The following is a 15,724-nucleotide window of genomic DNA, read 5'->3' on the forward strand; positions in this document are numbered from 1 at the left end:
AGCAGCAGAGTAATATGATACCATCGCACAAAACATTAGCCTGGGCTTACGCCATTTTCTAGTTGTTGTTCTTTGAACAAAGAGCATAAAATGATAGAAATCATGTTTTCCTGTCTGTAAATCCGGAAGGTTTCATCTTTAAAAAAATTGTATTAAATTTAGTATTGACAGATATGTACTAAATGTTGTTGGGAGAATTTCATTTTGTTTTATTTCGTCAAGTGTGAAGCCATTTATCATATTTGCATATTTCGTAGTAAAGCCGCCCCTTTAATATTACAAAGTTTGACTTTCCATCACCGTAACAACCAATGCACGGAAAACGTCAAGACAGTAGTTAGCAGTCCCGCGTTGTATCCGAGAAGTACCTCCCGTATCTTTGCCCGTGTACCTGCTGTCCTGAGGGTTTTTGTGGTTTTGCTAATTTTCTCCAGGAAAATTCTGGGACAGTACATTAAGATTGGCCGCGACCGCTTCTTCCCTTCTTTATTCATGATTCACAGTCATCGTGGCAAATGGCAGTGTGTAGGCGTTGTAACCTGCTCTGTTCTGAAGGCGTTTTTAAATTAACCAACGGAAATAGGTAATTATATGAAGGACAAAAGAAATTCAAGAGGAAAGGGGTAGACAGAGGAGGAAATGAACAGAGAAAGGCGAGATAGAAGGATAAAAATGGAAAGTACGAAAGCGAGAAAGCCTTTCGCTGAGCAGTGGCCGTAATCCAGTTGCACATTAATTGAAACTGTGTCTTCAAGGCTGTTTTTTTTATTCCCACAATATGTCCTTGTCTTCTGAATGAGATTTATTGCCCGCCTCAGTGGTAGCCCCTTCCGTATCGGGGTGACGTGAGAGCAAGGCATTTGAGGTCGGTCTTGAGCTGCCGATTCTTGGTCGCTGTATTGTTATCTTGAGCTAACCGCGCACCTCATTTCTCTGTCACTGGGTCTCACCTCATCAGGATCAGAAGCTTGAGGTCTGGTTACCATGGGAACACGTAGTCACACGAAAAGATGAATGGATTCCATGCACGAAGGAGAAGAATGAACTCGTGCGTTTATACCTCGCGATCGGAAAGAAAAAAACTAGCAAAAAATATCGATTATGGCTTCACATAGATCCCCCCGTGATGGCGTCCATATTTTAGAAGGTATTTTCCTGACTTACGTAGAAAGTGGTCAGGACAACGTCATGACATCAAGATCAAAAGTTAGTTCGGCCTGCTGTCCGAGTCATTTGAACCCATGAATCATAACGGTGAATAACATGTCGTACACCTATAGATAAAGTCGCGAAGCATTGAACTGAGTCGTATATGGGATTAAAAAGTAGCTGAAAATATTTTATTTGTCTGTGTTCAATTTAAGTCTTTACTGGTGGTCTGAGGACAGTCACCTTTTTCCGTACCTGTCCGCGAAACCCGTTCGGCGCTAATTTCTTGGTTTTGGACTTTATTCATTATCTGTTGATTGTTATTATCAGATCACATCTCAAATGATGGACCTTCCTTCGTCTTCCGTTAGGTCAGAATTCAATACATGGAAGATCGAAAATAATAGGTGCCTTCTCCCCCCACCTCCCTGAAGACGAAGGATGATCCATTCTTCCAAACGACTGTACAATTTCATTTTTTATGAATAGGTACTTTTTCAGTTGTTTACATTTGTGCCATAACATCAGGCTACTGTTTTATCTGTCTCGATTTTGCATGTTTTATGGTGTGATCGGCCAAGTGTTGAGGAAGAATACGCATCTTTCGAGGCTGGTTGCTGACAGTATCGTTAAATAAACAGCAAATAAATAAAAAAGTACTAAAATAAAAGGTTTCTGATAATGGTGTGACGCATTGTGTATAATTCTATTAGACTTCATCTGTCGTCTAAGAATTTACGTTTCCTCGGCTGTGTTCTGTGCCAGTTAATTGGAGTTCACTACTTCAAACTGTATTTCTCTAAGATACATTTTAATATTATCCATCCATTATACGATCTGATCTCTTGAGTGATCTAGAGTGGTCAGTTTTCTTCAAGTTTCAAAACCAAAATTTAGTATGAAGTTCTACTTCTCATCTTCCTGTTCATACTAGCCTGCATTCCTACTCCTCGTTTTATTTTATTTAACCACTCTAGTAATATTTCTTTAACATTGCAAACTATTAATTTTATTGATCGAAATCTGAACGTTGACAAAAAATATCTGCCGGTCAATCTCAGATGACCTCTTCACGATGCTCTGTTTTCGCTGATGATAAGTACCGTATTTATCAGAGACACGCCTGGAATCTGTTTTGTACATCGTGTCACTAAGCGAATTCTGCACATGCGTAAGACTCCTTATATACCTCAATAATATCTTGTCATTGAATGGTTGATGCACCCCTCAGAAAATTTTGGTGGATGCCACAGAAGATATGTAATGTATATTGATTAGCTGCAAAGTATTGTGCCAGTGCGTGACCTCCAGGAACTAAAGTTCAGCACGCCACGCTCTAGCGTTATTAAAATCGATACAGCTAAAAGATTTCGGTTGCACAAGTGCTCAGATACCTGATAATCGTATGAAGATGGAATCTGCCGGCCCTAAAATGAGACTAGTAGTTCCCGAGTATTTAACGATGTTTTCGTTTTAGAGCTGGGAAAAACATTCAGTGCAGTGTCTGGCTACGGATTGGACGACCGGGATCTCCCCGTCAAGGGCAAAGGATTTTTCTTTTAGCTTCTCCGTCGAGACCGGCTCTGGGGCCCACCCAGCCTCCCTTTCAGTGGGTACAGCGTGGTTCCTCTGGTGTGACGCTGACCTCTCACCTCAAGAACGAGTAGAGCCCCTCCCCCAAAAGCCAACATGTAATTATAACCGGACACATTTACTTTCTTAAATAATAATAGGAGTTTTGTATAGGTTATATGAAGTACCTGGTCGGAATGGCTATGAATAGTGAATTGAATAGGATTTGGAAGGAAGCGGTCGTTACATATTTTAAGATAGGTCTACTCTCTGTGAATTTGCATTGATGAACTGAGATAGTATGCTCCCCCGAAACGTTGGTATTTATCTTAAGTTCCACATGACGTTACAGACCTGAAGACCAATCATCATCTTCACTGCCATGATAATAAATAAATACATTTTTTGGGGGGGAGATTTTAGGAACTGCAGCAGTCAGCGTTATATTTCATGTTATTGTTATTTACTTTTCATTATCACTTTTATGTGAACGTCTCCAGTAATATTCTTTCCATTGTCTTTATATCGAAACAAAAATTTCGAAATTGAGCATATTATATCTGATTACTCTCGACCTCGGATTTTGTGGCCAGCACGGAAGTTTGTTAATCAAGCCTCTATTTCCTCCATGCCAGTTTTAACGATACAATCTGTCTCTGTAACGTGCTGACACATTCCCAGATATCGGTTGCCATAAATATTATTTCTCTTAGCAGGAGCTCGTCTAAATAACTTTGTACTAAACTACGCAAGTCTGTATAAGTAACATTCTTACAATATACTGCAGACTAAAACGTAGCCGAAGTATCAAGTAACACGAAACTGATTCTTGTCTGATTAAAGTAATGTAACGTCCCTATGCCCAATGCATTTGGGTTGATGAGACAAAGCGCCTCACGTTCTTAACCTCGGAATTAGTTGGAGGTGAGTCTTTAGCACGAAGCTTCTACCATTTTAACCACGTCCTAGATCGTAATCAACGACTTTTAGGGACCCGGCCCGATGAATTTACATTTTTGGTCACTGAGCCAAGCCACTCATTCGATTATTAGTCGCTTGTTTGTTAGTTTGTTAGTTTTGCAATCAATGATCAGCACTACGTATTACTTACTCTACATTCACAAATACACATTTTTTTGTATGTACGCCTTCGTTTGTATGTATATGTAGGATGATTCTTAATTACACGCAGTAAATATAAGTATCACGTTCTACTCATAAAATCAAACGAAAATTTTTTTTGTGTGTGTGTGTGTGTGTGTGTATTTTTAAATCTAATATTATTGAACTGACGCTTCTAAATTAAAGCACATCCAGTGTGGTAATCGTCTGAAAAGTTCGAACTCTCTCCTTGTTGATATTATTGGTGGTAGGGAATTAAAGTGTCCCCTGATATCCCACCAAAGTTTAATTAAAATCTGTCAATTGACCGAACAAGTTATCACATGAGATAAACACACCGAAACGCAACTTGTCTTCCTTAGAAAGGAAATTACATGGAGCCGTATCGATCATCAGATAATGTCTTGCATCGCCACGTCGTTTCTAGGAACAGCTGATTCTGTCATGTTCTTTTTTGTTGACAGTCATGGAGTTCTCATGGCTTATGTTATGATACTGTGAGAAACGTTTGTCAATAGGGATGTAGGCACGGCTTAACTCAATGTTAATTTGTAAATATGAATTTAATTCCGTATTAGGCATATATTTACAGTTCTTATTAAACATAAAACACAACTCTACCACGTTTTGTTTCTGTCCTTTTCCTGTTGCAAGAAATGCTTTCTCTCTGGACTCCCACTGTAAAGAACTGGAACCAGAAACTTCTTTTCAGTAGATCTCTCGTACCCCCCCCCCTCCCCGGCTCCGGTCCTGAACCCTTTTTCCACTTATTGTCGAGTTAAATACCGTACTTTTATCTGAAATTACAATCTCTGCAAAGCTTTTGGACAATCCAGTATTTCTTATCAGCAGACAAATTAGGGCTTCATTATATAATAGTTCACTTTCAGAGTTCGTAATTCTTACTTACGAGTGTTTTCATCTGTTAAATTAACTGGTTATAACTTGTATTATCGAACACGGCTTAAAGGTTTTTAGAGTGTTGAGGGAAGCGGGAAGTATCGCGGTGACTGGGAGGGGTAATGCGCCTTCGTGTAGAAAAAACGGGGGTTGAAGGTCGGTTAGAGGAACGAATTCGAGAAAGATGAAAGTTCCATGTAAACTCGATACCCTTTGCCTTTTATTAAATGCATAATTTTTAAGCTTGAAAAATAAATGACTGGTCTCTCGTGCACGCTCTTTGAATGACGAGATTCCCCCCCCCCCCCCCCCCCCGTAAATAGCAGAAAAAAAGAGGCTTTGCTCTGTTTCCTCCTCCTGCCGTTGTCGTTACTGATTTGTTGAAATCGGATTAAGGAACAAACACATTTTTCTCATTAGTAAGACATTCTTCGAAGCTAACCCTAAATTCTGATTTAAAATGTGAGTAATAAATGTATCAATAACATGTAAAAGAAATTAAAATGTTATTCGTAACTTGTTCAAATAAATTCCCTCGACAATATAGGTCTACTTTTACATTTACATCATTATAGAGACTCCGCAAATTTCCATGTGAAAGAAGACTCTCTTAAGCATATTATTGTAAAAATTAATTAGGGAATTTACGGGCCTAAAGATGATACTCTACGCTATATAGTCTGAGCTACTGAAAGAGCGTCGATAAATAAACTACAAATAAATATAAGTCAACATCATAAGAGAACAGCGGCGAAAGAATGTGCAGGGTGATACCCATCTTTTGTTCGCGACGTTTGTCAGTCTCTGAAGGCAAACGTTTTGATACTGCCTTGAGTAAGCCTTTACCGATTCCTTTCACACCCCTGCCAGTTCATAATTTTTACGATCACGTTCCCATTCAACCCTGCATAACATGCTCAGTTGAAGAACACCGTAAAGTTTGAATGATTTGAGGTTCACACTACGGCGAGTATGAAGATTTCCGTCTTCTGGGTTGCTGCGCTGTGTAGTCTGGTCGATATTAACCAACGTTTCAGAGGTCATACTGCCTCCATCATCAGGGCGATGAGCATGAAGATTTAAGTCTTCTGGGTTGTTGCGCTGTGTAGTCTGGTCGATGTTTACCAACGTTTCAGAGGTCATACTGCCTCCGTCATCAGGGCGATGAATATGAAGATTTCTGTCTTCTGGGTTGTTGCGCTGTGTAGTCTGGTCGATGTTTACCAACGTTTCAGAGGTCATACTGCCTCCGTCATCAGAGTATGAAGATTTCTGTCTTCTGGGTTGTTGCGCTGTGTAGTCTGGTCGATGTTAACCAACGTTTCAGAGGTCATACTGCCTCCGTCATCAGAGTATGAAGATTTCTGTCTTCTGGGTTGTTGCGCTGTGTAGTCTGGTCGATGTTTACCAACGTTTCAGAGGTCATACTGCCTCCGTCATCAGGGCGATGAGCATGAAGATTTCTGTCTTCTGGGTTGTTGCGCTGTGTAGTCTGGTCGATGTTTACCAACGTTTCAGAGGTCATACTGCCTCCGTCATCAGGGCGATGAATATGAAGATTTCTGTCTTCTGGGTTGTTGCGCTGTGTAGTCTGGTCGATGTTAACCAACGTTTCAGAGGTCATACTGCCTCCATCATCAGGGCGATGAGCATGAAGATTTAAGTCTTCTGGGTTGTTGCGCTGTGTAGTCTGGTCGATGTTTACCAACGTTTCAGAGGTCATACTGCCTCCGTCATCAGGGCGATGAGCATGAAGATTTAAGTCTTCTGGGTTGTTGCGCTGTGTAGTCTGGTCGATGTTTACCAACGTTTCAGAGGTCATACTGCCTCCGTCATCAGGGCGATGAATATGAAGATTTCCGTCTTCTGGGTTGTTGCGCTGTGTAGTCTGGTCGATGTTTACCAACGTTTCAGAGGTCATACTGCCTCCGTCATCAGAGTATGAAGATTTCTGTCTTCTGGGTTGTTGCGCTGTGTAGTCTGGTCGATGTTAACCAACGTTTCAGAGGTCATACTGCCTCCGTCATCAGAGTATGAAGATTTCTGTCTTCTGGGTTGTTGCGCTGTGTAGTCTGGTCGATGTTTACCAACGTTTCAGAGGTCATACTGCCTCCGTCATCAGGGCGATGAATATGAAGATTTCCGTCTTCTGGGTTGTTGCGCTGTGTAGTCTGGTCGATGTTTACCAACGTTTCAGAGGTCATACTGCCTCCGTCATCAGGGCGATGAATATGAAGATTTCCGTCTTCTGGGTTGTTGCGCTGTGTAGTCTGGTCGATGTTTACCAACGTTTCAGAGGTCATACTGCCTCCGTCATCAGGGCGATGAATATGAAGATTTCTGTCTTCTGGGTTGTTGCGCTGTGTAGTCTGGTCGATGTTAACCAACGTTTCAGAGGTCATACTGCCTCCGTCATCAGAGTATGAAGATTTCTGTCTTCTGGGTTGTTGCGCTGTGTAGTCTGGTCGATGTTAACCAACGTTTCAGAGGTCATACTGCCTCCGTCATCAGGGCGATGGATGTTGGTAAACATCTACCAGACTACACAGCGCAACAACCCAGAAGACAGAAATCTTCATCGTAAAGTATCTTAAAAAGAAATCATTCTTTAGAATATTTAGAAACCAACCTACTGGAATCAGGAACGGAATGAATCAATAAGCATCGGTTGAAGCTTCTATATGTGAAGCTTTATAAATATAAATTTTTCCGGGACGAAATATAAGATGTAGGAAGACGCTTTCCATTCTTAAGAAATATTATCACTCTAGCGTTCACAACGACTAGCGATTTTCAACACGATACAAACAGAAAGAGGGAAGATTTGTAGGAAGGAGAAATGAAATACAAAGAGTCAGGAAATGGGCGATACAATCCAACTTTCGTTTTGACTTTTCTTTTTAGCTCTTAGTTCTGTATCGTGAAGGAGATATTCCATATTTTGGAACAGTTTTCGTGAATGAAGTTTTAAAACCAGCATTTCTCAAAGTTTCTTTATTTTAATTCTTTGTGACTACATCATATTTTACATCATTTAATGTATTTTACTGGAAATTTGGTACAGTTCTTATCTATATTATATGCATATCTTCTTTGGCTTTCTGTCAATGTGAATAGTTTATATTTATGTATATTTTATTCTGATATGCACCACATCGGTATAACCTTGTACAAAACACTATTATTTATGCCTCTTTCCTTTCGCATTATTATTATTATTATTATTATTATTATTATTACCTTACATGACCTTCAGTTCTTTATTTATGACACTATATTAAATTGTGGGCATAAAACAGGTAATGAACATCAGATTTACTCACTTTTGTGTTATCTGCTCTGTGATGCACTGAATGTGAGAAATCACCACACGTGTATACAATTAGAATAATTTATATTGCGATCAGAATCTCATAACTGGCTTGAAAACAGTGGATAAACCTACGCATCTTATTACATCAAATATATGTTCATGTAGGTCACTGCATAAATACATTACATTTCATTTTAAAATTCTAAAGAAAGCGAGTCTTTTTAAAAGTCATACAATAGACCAATTTATGTTACACTTATTCTGCAATGCGAGTGATTTTTAACAAGGAAATTGTACATATAAATTCGTATGGAGAATGTTTCTCACAGAGTAACATGGTTGAGCCCAAAAAGGACAGCTTCCACAAGTTGTTTGTCACCTTAAATTAGGTGACAAACAACTTATGAACGAAGGAGTGTTGCGGTCTGTGAGTACTGCACGATCACCGGACTTCAACTCAATTATATTCTTGAGTCCACGTGAAGGATTCATTGTCCTGCAGTGCTGCCAACATCCCAGATGGGATATGGTGTCTTGTTTGCTGGGTGATGAACAGTGTTCGTCGCACTGTTGATGTGTGTCTGTGATCATTCATAAACAAATGCTAACGGTGGTCCGTTTGAGCATTTGACGTGAACGAAATGCTAAATACAACAACAAAATTGGTAATTATCGAACTGTTATAACATCCTCCATTTTAGGGACACTAATTTGCAGTAGCTTAATAATGAAATAGAATAAGATTTTTTAAATTAATTTTGGTACCTACTCTTGTTTCATAAAACACGGGGCACTGCGATTAAAGAAAACAAATGAATAAATAAGACTGTCATAGGGGGTTACACGTACTCATAATACATACAAATATAAACATATTGTAACCGTGTCACAGATTTTATATTTTCGTAAAATAGGACACTTTCAAGACGTTTTATAAAGTCACGTATGAAAGATGGACAGGTTGGTCTTACGATGTTTGCTTCATTTGTGAACTCTTACATTTTTGAGACTTCACTTCTTCGGCTTCACATTCACCTCATATTTCCGTTCTTTGGATTGTCACCACTCGATTGTCAATGCTCATCTGCTTAATGCTGTCAGTGTGAGAAACCACTTTCAGCTGTCGTTCATATAGAGAAGTGAAGGGACCGAATATAATAATTTTTATGAAAAATTTAGAAATAAATTATATTCCTAATAGAGTTTTAGGTGGAGATTCAAGAATTATGTCTGTATCATTTTTGAAACTCTGAAATTTTAATCAGTTCAATGTATGTTAATGACAATAATTACACGTACAGGCCTACACCCCTCGTATTAATCTATTAGTTAGGATAAGATAAAGCAATTACAGATTTCGGTGTAGCTTTACCTGTAATGAATTATCTTTACGTAGTATCTTGTTAATGCGATTTTTAATCATAGTGGGACACATCGTGATTTCTGCAGTCGTTTGTATCTGAGTGTATCTGTACTCTATGATGACTTAGTTAAATGAAATAATTGGAATAATAATAATTTTATTGATAGAATTAATGCAATTAGAATAAATTTTACAACATATATTCACCTTAAACGTGTTTATATAAACTTAGTTTTATTCTTGATACAAAAATTTAACGATCAATATAAGGGGAAGGGCAGGTAATGTAATGGAGCTCGTTTTACGTCTGAGACAAGTTTTGACGAAAGCTCCCAGTGTCATGAATTCCCCTGAATTGAAAGTCTGACGTCATTTTCGTGACGTAAGAGTCTTAGATGTCAAGATGCTTAAAAATTAAAACTTGGACAATTCTTGTAACATAATCTTCCTTGTGAACAGGAGAAGCTGGTTAAAACTTATTTTTTTCTCGTAATAAGAACTCAGAATATTTGGAGTAGGGGCATTCTTCGCATTAAATGCTGTCATTACATGTAGCGCTGTACCTTTCATGAAAATAACCTGCAGTAATCAGTTATACGTTAAAGTTTTTCGTACCATGTTACAGTCTGAAGAAGTTACAACAAGCGATATCACGACTTATGGCGTAGGAATAGGTAATATTTGTTTAAAGATGAAGTTTTTTATATTCTGCTAAGAAACGAAGAAAGAAAGAAACACTGTAATCCAATTGTGGCCGTGTATAGTATTCACTTTTAGTGTGGATTGTACATTACGATTATTAGTAGGAAGGAGTGTTTATACCTCGTTAAATACCGTGAAATCAGCTTTTCAGATGTATCAGGTATATTTTATGACTGAACAGTATTGGTTTGCTGAAAATTTAATACCATTAATAAGTACAAAGATTATTTCAAGTGTTTAACTGGGATTTCAGACATTCCAGTTTGTTATATGGTCTGTATGACCCAGAAAATATTCTTAGGCTGTTTTAAATATTACGCAAACTAGAAGTTTAGAAGGAGGAAATCATAATATTTTTCAAAGCTTGGGGTTCCATAAATTGTTACAGAGGTTAACCTTTGATGAGCAGATCACACCATGTGAGTAAAACGGATGTTTTATGTTTTGTAATTATAAGTCAGAAAATAGGTATGGAATAAATAGTCTATAGATACAGTATAGATACTGTTCTAAGTGATGTGGAAAAGGGTTTAGATGTTTACCATTAGGGATTTGGATGCTTTTTTCCCTTTCTGGCACTTACAACACGAGTATTTACACAGTAATAGCATTTTCAGTGGTTGGGTAAGGACAGATAGGACCACAGCAAATGGGGGATAACTTCGTGTATCTGGGACTACGGAATCCTTTTGTCAGTTACATATTCCGCATTAAAACGTACCGATTTAGTATTTGATGTAAGCGGGAAAAAACACTTTTGACGGATTTATTTTTTTTCAGTTTAAACATTTAAAAATATCGTGTTTTGTTAATTTTTAAATATTAGAATCCTTGAACAGTTTTTGATAAATATGTACACAATGGTAAGAAATATAAATAAAACAGTGTGCAATTCCGTCGCATTCTGGTATAGGGAATGACACATAAGGAACACAAAATATTTTTCGTCGATCTATGATTTATGTATCATTGGTTTGTTATAAATATGTTGTATGAACTCGCAATTAGTTCTCTTTCTAATGTGCATGTCAACACCGAAAAGGCGACTAAATGTCAGTTTTGCCAGTCATTATTTAATAGCAAAGTTACGACGGCAGAAATCTTTTGTGATATCACGTAGAAAACAAAATACTGTAAGAACAGTTGCCAGTTCATTACTGTATCTTTGTTCCTGCAGAAGCAATGTTCTTCATCCACCGCTGTTTCACTGCGTATCTTGAAGTCCGTAAGCCTGAAAAAGAAAATAAATAATGTCTAAGGCTGATTCAAGAGGATTTAAAAAAAATACAGTAATTTAATCCACTTGGGTAACAGCTTTAGAGGTGCGGAACTGCAGACAGTTAATCTCTTGTGATTATATTTTAAAATGTACGTATGTTTCTGCTAATTAGAGAAACTGAACGCATTTTAAATGCTTATAAAATTTTAGTCTGAAAATATGAAGGAAGAAAAATTTACATGGGTGTCTGAATAGTTTTAAAAATGATATTTAAACACAGTGTATTGTGGTGTGGGCTGGATTCATCTGGCTTCGGACGGGGCCCACAATCGGGCTCTTTTCAACACAGTAATAGACCTTCTGGTTCCATAAGAGGCGAGGAAATTTTTGACCAGCTGGACGATCAACAGCTTATTAAGAAGGACTGTGTTTCTTGCAGTTGCATGTATTTCGACGTCACATAATCTAAGCAGTCGGCACAGTGTCGTCGAGATATGTGTACGTAATACAAATGAAAGCCGGTACAAAACTAGATGGCAGTAATTTTGTATTCTGTAATGGCATAATGCCCTGTATTTTCTGCAAATTATATAGAGTACATTGTTACGTCACCTGATTTCTGAGTTTGAAAATCGCGTAGCTCGGTTTGCGACATTAAGGCAGCTCGAATCACAAAACAAGTGACATGACGCACGGTAAATAAGCTGTGGACGAGAATTATCATTAACATAAGAATAATCTTATTCCTAATCACTGTCACTGCGATCTGATAAGCTTATAGTAAATTGAATGTTCTCTCATATTTTTAATGGAGGTCAGACAATGTCCAAGAGGATAATGGAAATTAATTGGACTAATAATAACAGAACATTAATTGGAAAGGAGGCCTTCTCTGTATTACTGTATTTGTATTCAATCAGAGCGGATTTATAGAGTTGAGCACCATTTTGCGGCAGCTACTGATATATCCCATCAAAATTATAGAGTGTACTTCAGAATCGTGGCTAAGTAGGACGAGGTATTAGGAAATTATTGCAGTGATATGGCCATTTGTCCAGTAATTCTGTTTGTAATAATCAACAAAGTGAGGACAATGGTTGTGAGTTTCTTGATGGCGTAAAAAATCTAGCGTATGAATGAACACCTGTATTTTTCAAAGTTCATTTGTTTTGATACATCTGTCTGGTGATTTTCGAATAAATTTAGTGTTCAGGGATTGTTAATTAATATCAAATATGACATTTCAATGCTTTCGTCACAATATGGTATGAAAGCAGTGATTGCATTTAAAATAACCTACATCTTATATTAGTGTACTTAAGTGTATTTACTCTTTTCCGGTATGACATGTTTTAATTGTGAAGAACATCGATTTACGAGCCTCATACTTACATATACGTTGCTGATTCTTTTATTTTCTTTTATTATTATTATTAAGTGTTCTGTCTTACGACAGGTCCATTGCTCTGCTCAAAAAGAGCTCTCCAGTTGTCCCTATTCTCGGCTTCTCGTTTTAATTCCTGGAACGTCATCTTCTTTCCTTGTTTAAGGTCGTCGGTTAGCTGTATCAATCTTCTTCCTAGTCCTCTCTTTCCTTCAACCTGGCCTTCGGTGATATCACTCATTAATCCATTCCTTCTCATAATATGTCCCAGCCAGTTAGCTTTCCTTCGTGTAATCGCCTGCAGAATGCTTCTTTGCTCGTTGACTCTCCTCAATACTTCTTCGTTGGTCACTCGATCCGTCCACCTGATCTTCTCTATTCTTCTCCAACACCACATTTCAAAACTCTCCAGGTATTTCTGTTCCTTCTTCCTGAGTGTCCAAGTCTCTGCTCCATACAGCGCGACACTCCATACGTAACACTTCACTAGTTTCTTCTTCATCTCCAAGCCCAACTTGCTAGTGAGAAGTATCCTCTTCTTGACGAAAGTTGCCTTGGCCATGGCTATCCTTGCTTTTACTTCCTTGGTGCATAGGGCGTCCGTCGTGACTATGCTTCCCAAGTACTTGAAATGCTCCACATTCTCCATCTGTTGGTTTCCAATTACAACGTTCAATGGTTCTGCTCTCGGTGCTATCCTCATTACCTTTGATTTTTTCAATGTTGATTTCCATTCCATACTCTCTACCTGTCTCCACTAACTTGTCCATCATGTTCTGTAATTCCTCCTCTTCCTTCGCCAATATTACTAAGTCGTCTTCATACTTTACAGTCTTTATCACTCTTCCTCCAATTTTGAAGTCTCCTGTTCCCTCCAGAGCTTCCTTGGCAAGCCATTCCCCATACAGGTTAAAAAGAATTGGTGATAAGCAGCATCCCTGTCTTACACCTCTACCTATCTCAACGCTGTTGGTGTCTCCTGAGTCCAGTCTCACTTTGACTTTTTGCTGCATGTACAGGTTTTTGATTAGTCTTCTATCTCTCCAATCAATTCCAATTCTCTGTAGGATCCTCATTAATTTCTTCCATTTTACTCGATCGAAAGCCTTCTTCCAGTCGATGAAGCAGGCACATACTTCTTCCTTGACATTGAGAACGCTCTCTGAAATTATTCTCATAATTTCGATGGCATCTCTGGTTCCTCTTCCTCTCCTGAATCCAAATTGGTCGTCTGCCATCACTTGCTCTATCTTCTTTTCTAGTCTTTTAGTCAGTATTCTAGTCATTATCTTCGCCGCATGTGAGATTAGGCTGATGGTCCTGTAATCGCCGCACTTCTTGGAATTCTTTTTCTTCTGTAATGGAATCATTGTTACTTCCAGAATGTCCTTGGGCCACTCACCGGAGGTGTATATCTTGTTAGCGAGTCTAGTAAGAACCTTCACTCCTTTCTCTCCAAGTTCTTTCAATAAGTCCGATGGGATTTCATCATCTCCCATAGCTTTTCTTCTTCTCATATCCTTTATGGCCCTCTCTACCTCGCTCTTCAGTATCTCTGGACCTTTGTCGTCCTCTTCTACTTCTTCTTCTGGCTCAAATTCCATCTCCTCTCCAATTCCATCTCCTCTCCCCAATTAAACCAACAAATGTTGATTCCGTAAGTTCTGATGGCAGAAGTATCCTTTAGGGTTATTTTATATATTTTGATGTCCATACTTATATATTAATATGCCACAGGTCTTCTTGTTATTGGGGTTTTCTCATTTTCACTAGTTTCCCATTCCAGACACCTTCCTTCAAATTCTCTTCCTTGATCATTTTATGAACACCATGCATTTGCTTTCCCCCTTTCACATTTTCCAATTTGTGTCCATATACAGTCCATTGTTATTTCTACATCACCATTCCCAACATCCTAACACACAAATTAATGTGATTACAAATTGTGCAGTTTAACAGTCCCTTTGTTTCTTGCCCTGTTTCATAACATTCAGTCAGCATTGCTTAATTCTTCTGACAACCTCTTTGTGTGAACCACTTTTCTTTAATGACTTATTCTGAACTATCCTTATCCTTAATAACATTTTAAGAATAACATGTATGACAACATTCCCGTGCAAAGGATGAATTTAATGAAAATGTTTTATAGTTCTATGAGTCACACCTGTGTTTTCTCACAAGTAATGTACATGGCACATGTAAGGTCTGTCTAACCTAAATCAACATTTGCAATGACCTATGGTGAATTTTTTCTAAGTGTAAATAACACAAGTCTGAAGATTTCTGACAGCGATGCGTCACATAACCTGTAAAACATGTTTTTATGCACTTTGTGCATTGTCTAAATTAAAAATAGAATCACAACGCTTCAGAAGCTTGATTATGCTTCAATCTTTGCCTTCCAAATCTGTGATTTTATTTATAATTTACTTGAATGACAAAGGCCAAAAAGAAAACAATTTTACCGATAATAAATAACACTAACCCTCATGTAAAGATTCATATTCAGAATTACAGTGTTACTTGGAAGACTTGGGTGTTTGAAGGGGGATAACATTAATTATAATGGCTCTTAAATAAAGAGGCAAAAGGAGGTCTGCTGGATCAATCTGACTCAGGATAGGGTCCAGTGGCAAGCCATTTTGAACATGGTAATGAAACTTCTGGTTCCATAAAAGGAGAGGGATTTCTTAACTAAGCGAGTGTCTATTAGCACCTCAAGAACTCTGCACCATAGACTTAGATTTAAGATATTTATTATGCTGAATTCTTTGTGGCACAGCAAAATTTATTAAAGTTTCAGATATTGTTTAATTCTAGCATTTCATTTAGCCAAGTCAGTTCACATTGTTAAGGGCTCTCACAAAATGTCAATCACCTTAATAATGAATATTAATATTTAAGTAATCTGTTGTGTTTAATGTGTCGAGTTAATGTAATAATTATACCTACTCCTTAACCACTGTCTTGACAATCACATGATTTTAGTACTGAATCCAG

The 15,724-nt window shown here is 38.0% G+C and overlaps 1 protein-coding gene across 6 annotated transcripts in view; it reads left to right on the plus strand.

Moving 5' to 3' along the window:
- Nucleotides 1-15,724, plus strand: part of LOC147871614 (TBC1 domain family member 4-like) — a 259,104-nt gene that overhangs the window by 42,653 nt on the left and 200,727 nt on the right. The gene's annotated exons all lie outside the window — the stretch shown is intronic.

The sequence above is a fragment of the Zootermopsis nevadensis genome, unplaced genomic scaffold (genome assembly GCF_977971745.1).
Source record: "Zootermopsis nevadensis isolate Lab colony 2312 unplaced genomic scaffold, Znev_1.0 Znev_ptg000045l, whole genome shotgun sequence".
In the NCBI taxonomy this organism is placed as follows: Eukaryota; Metazoa; Arthropoda; class Insecta; order Blattodea; family Termopsidae; genus Zootermopsis; species Zootermopsis nevadensis.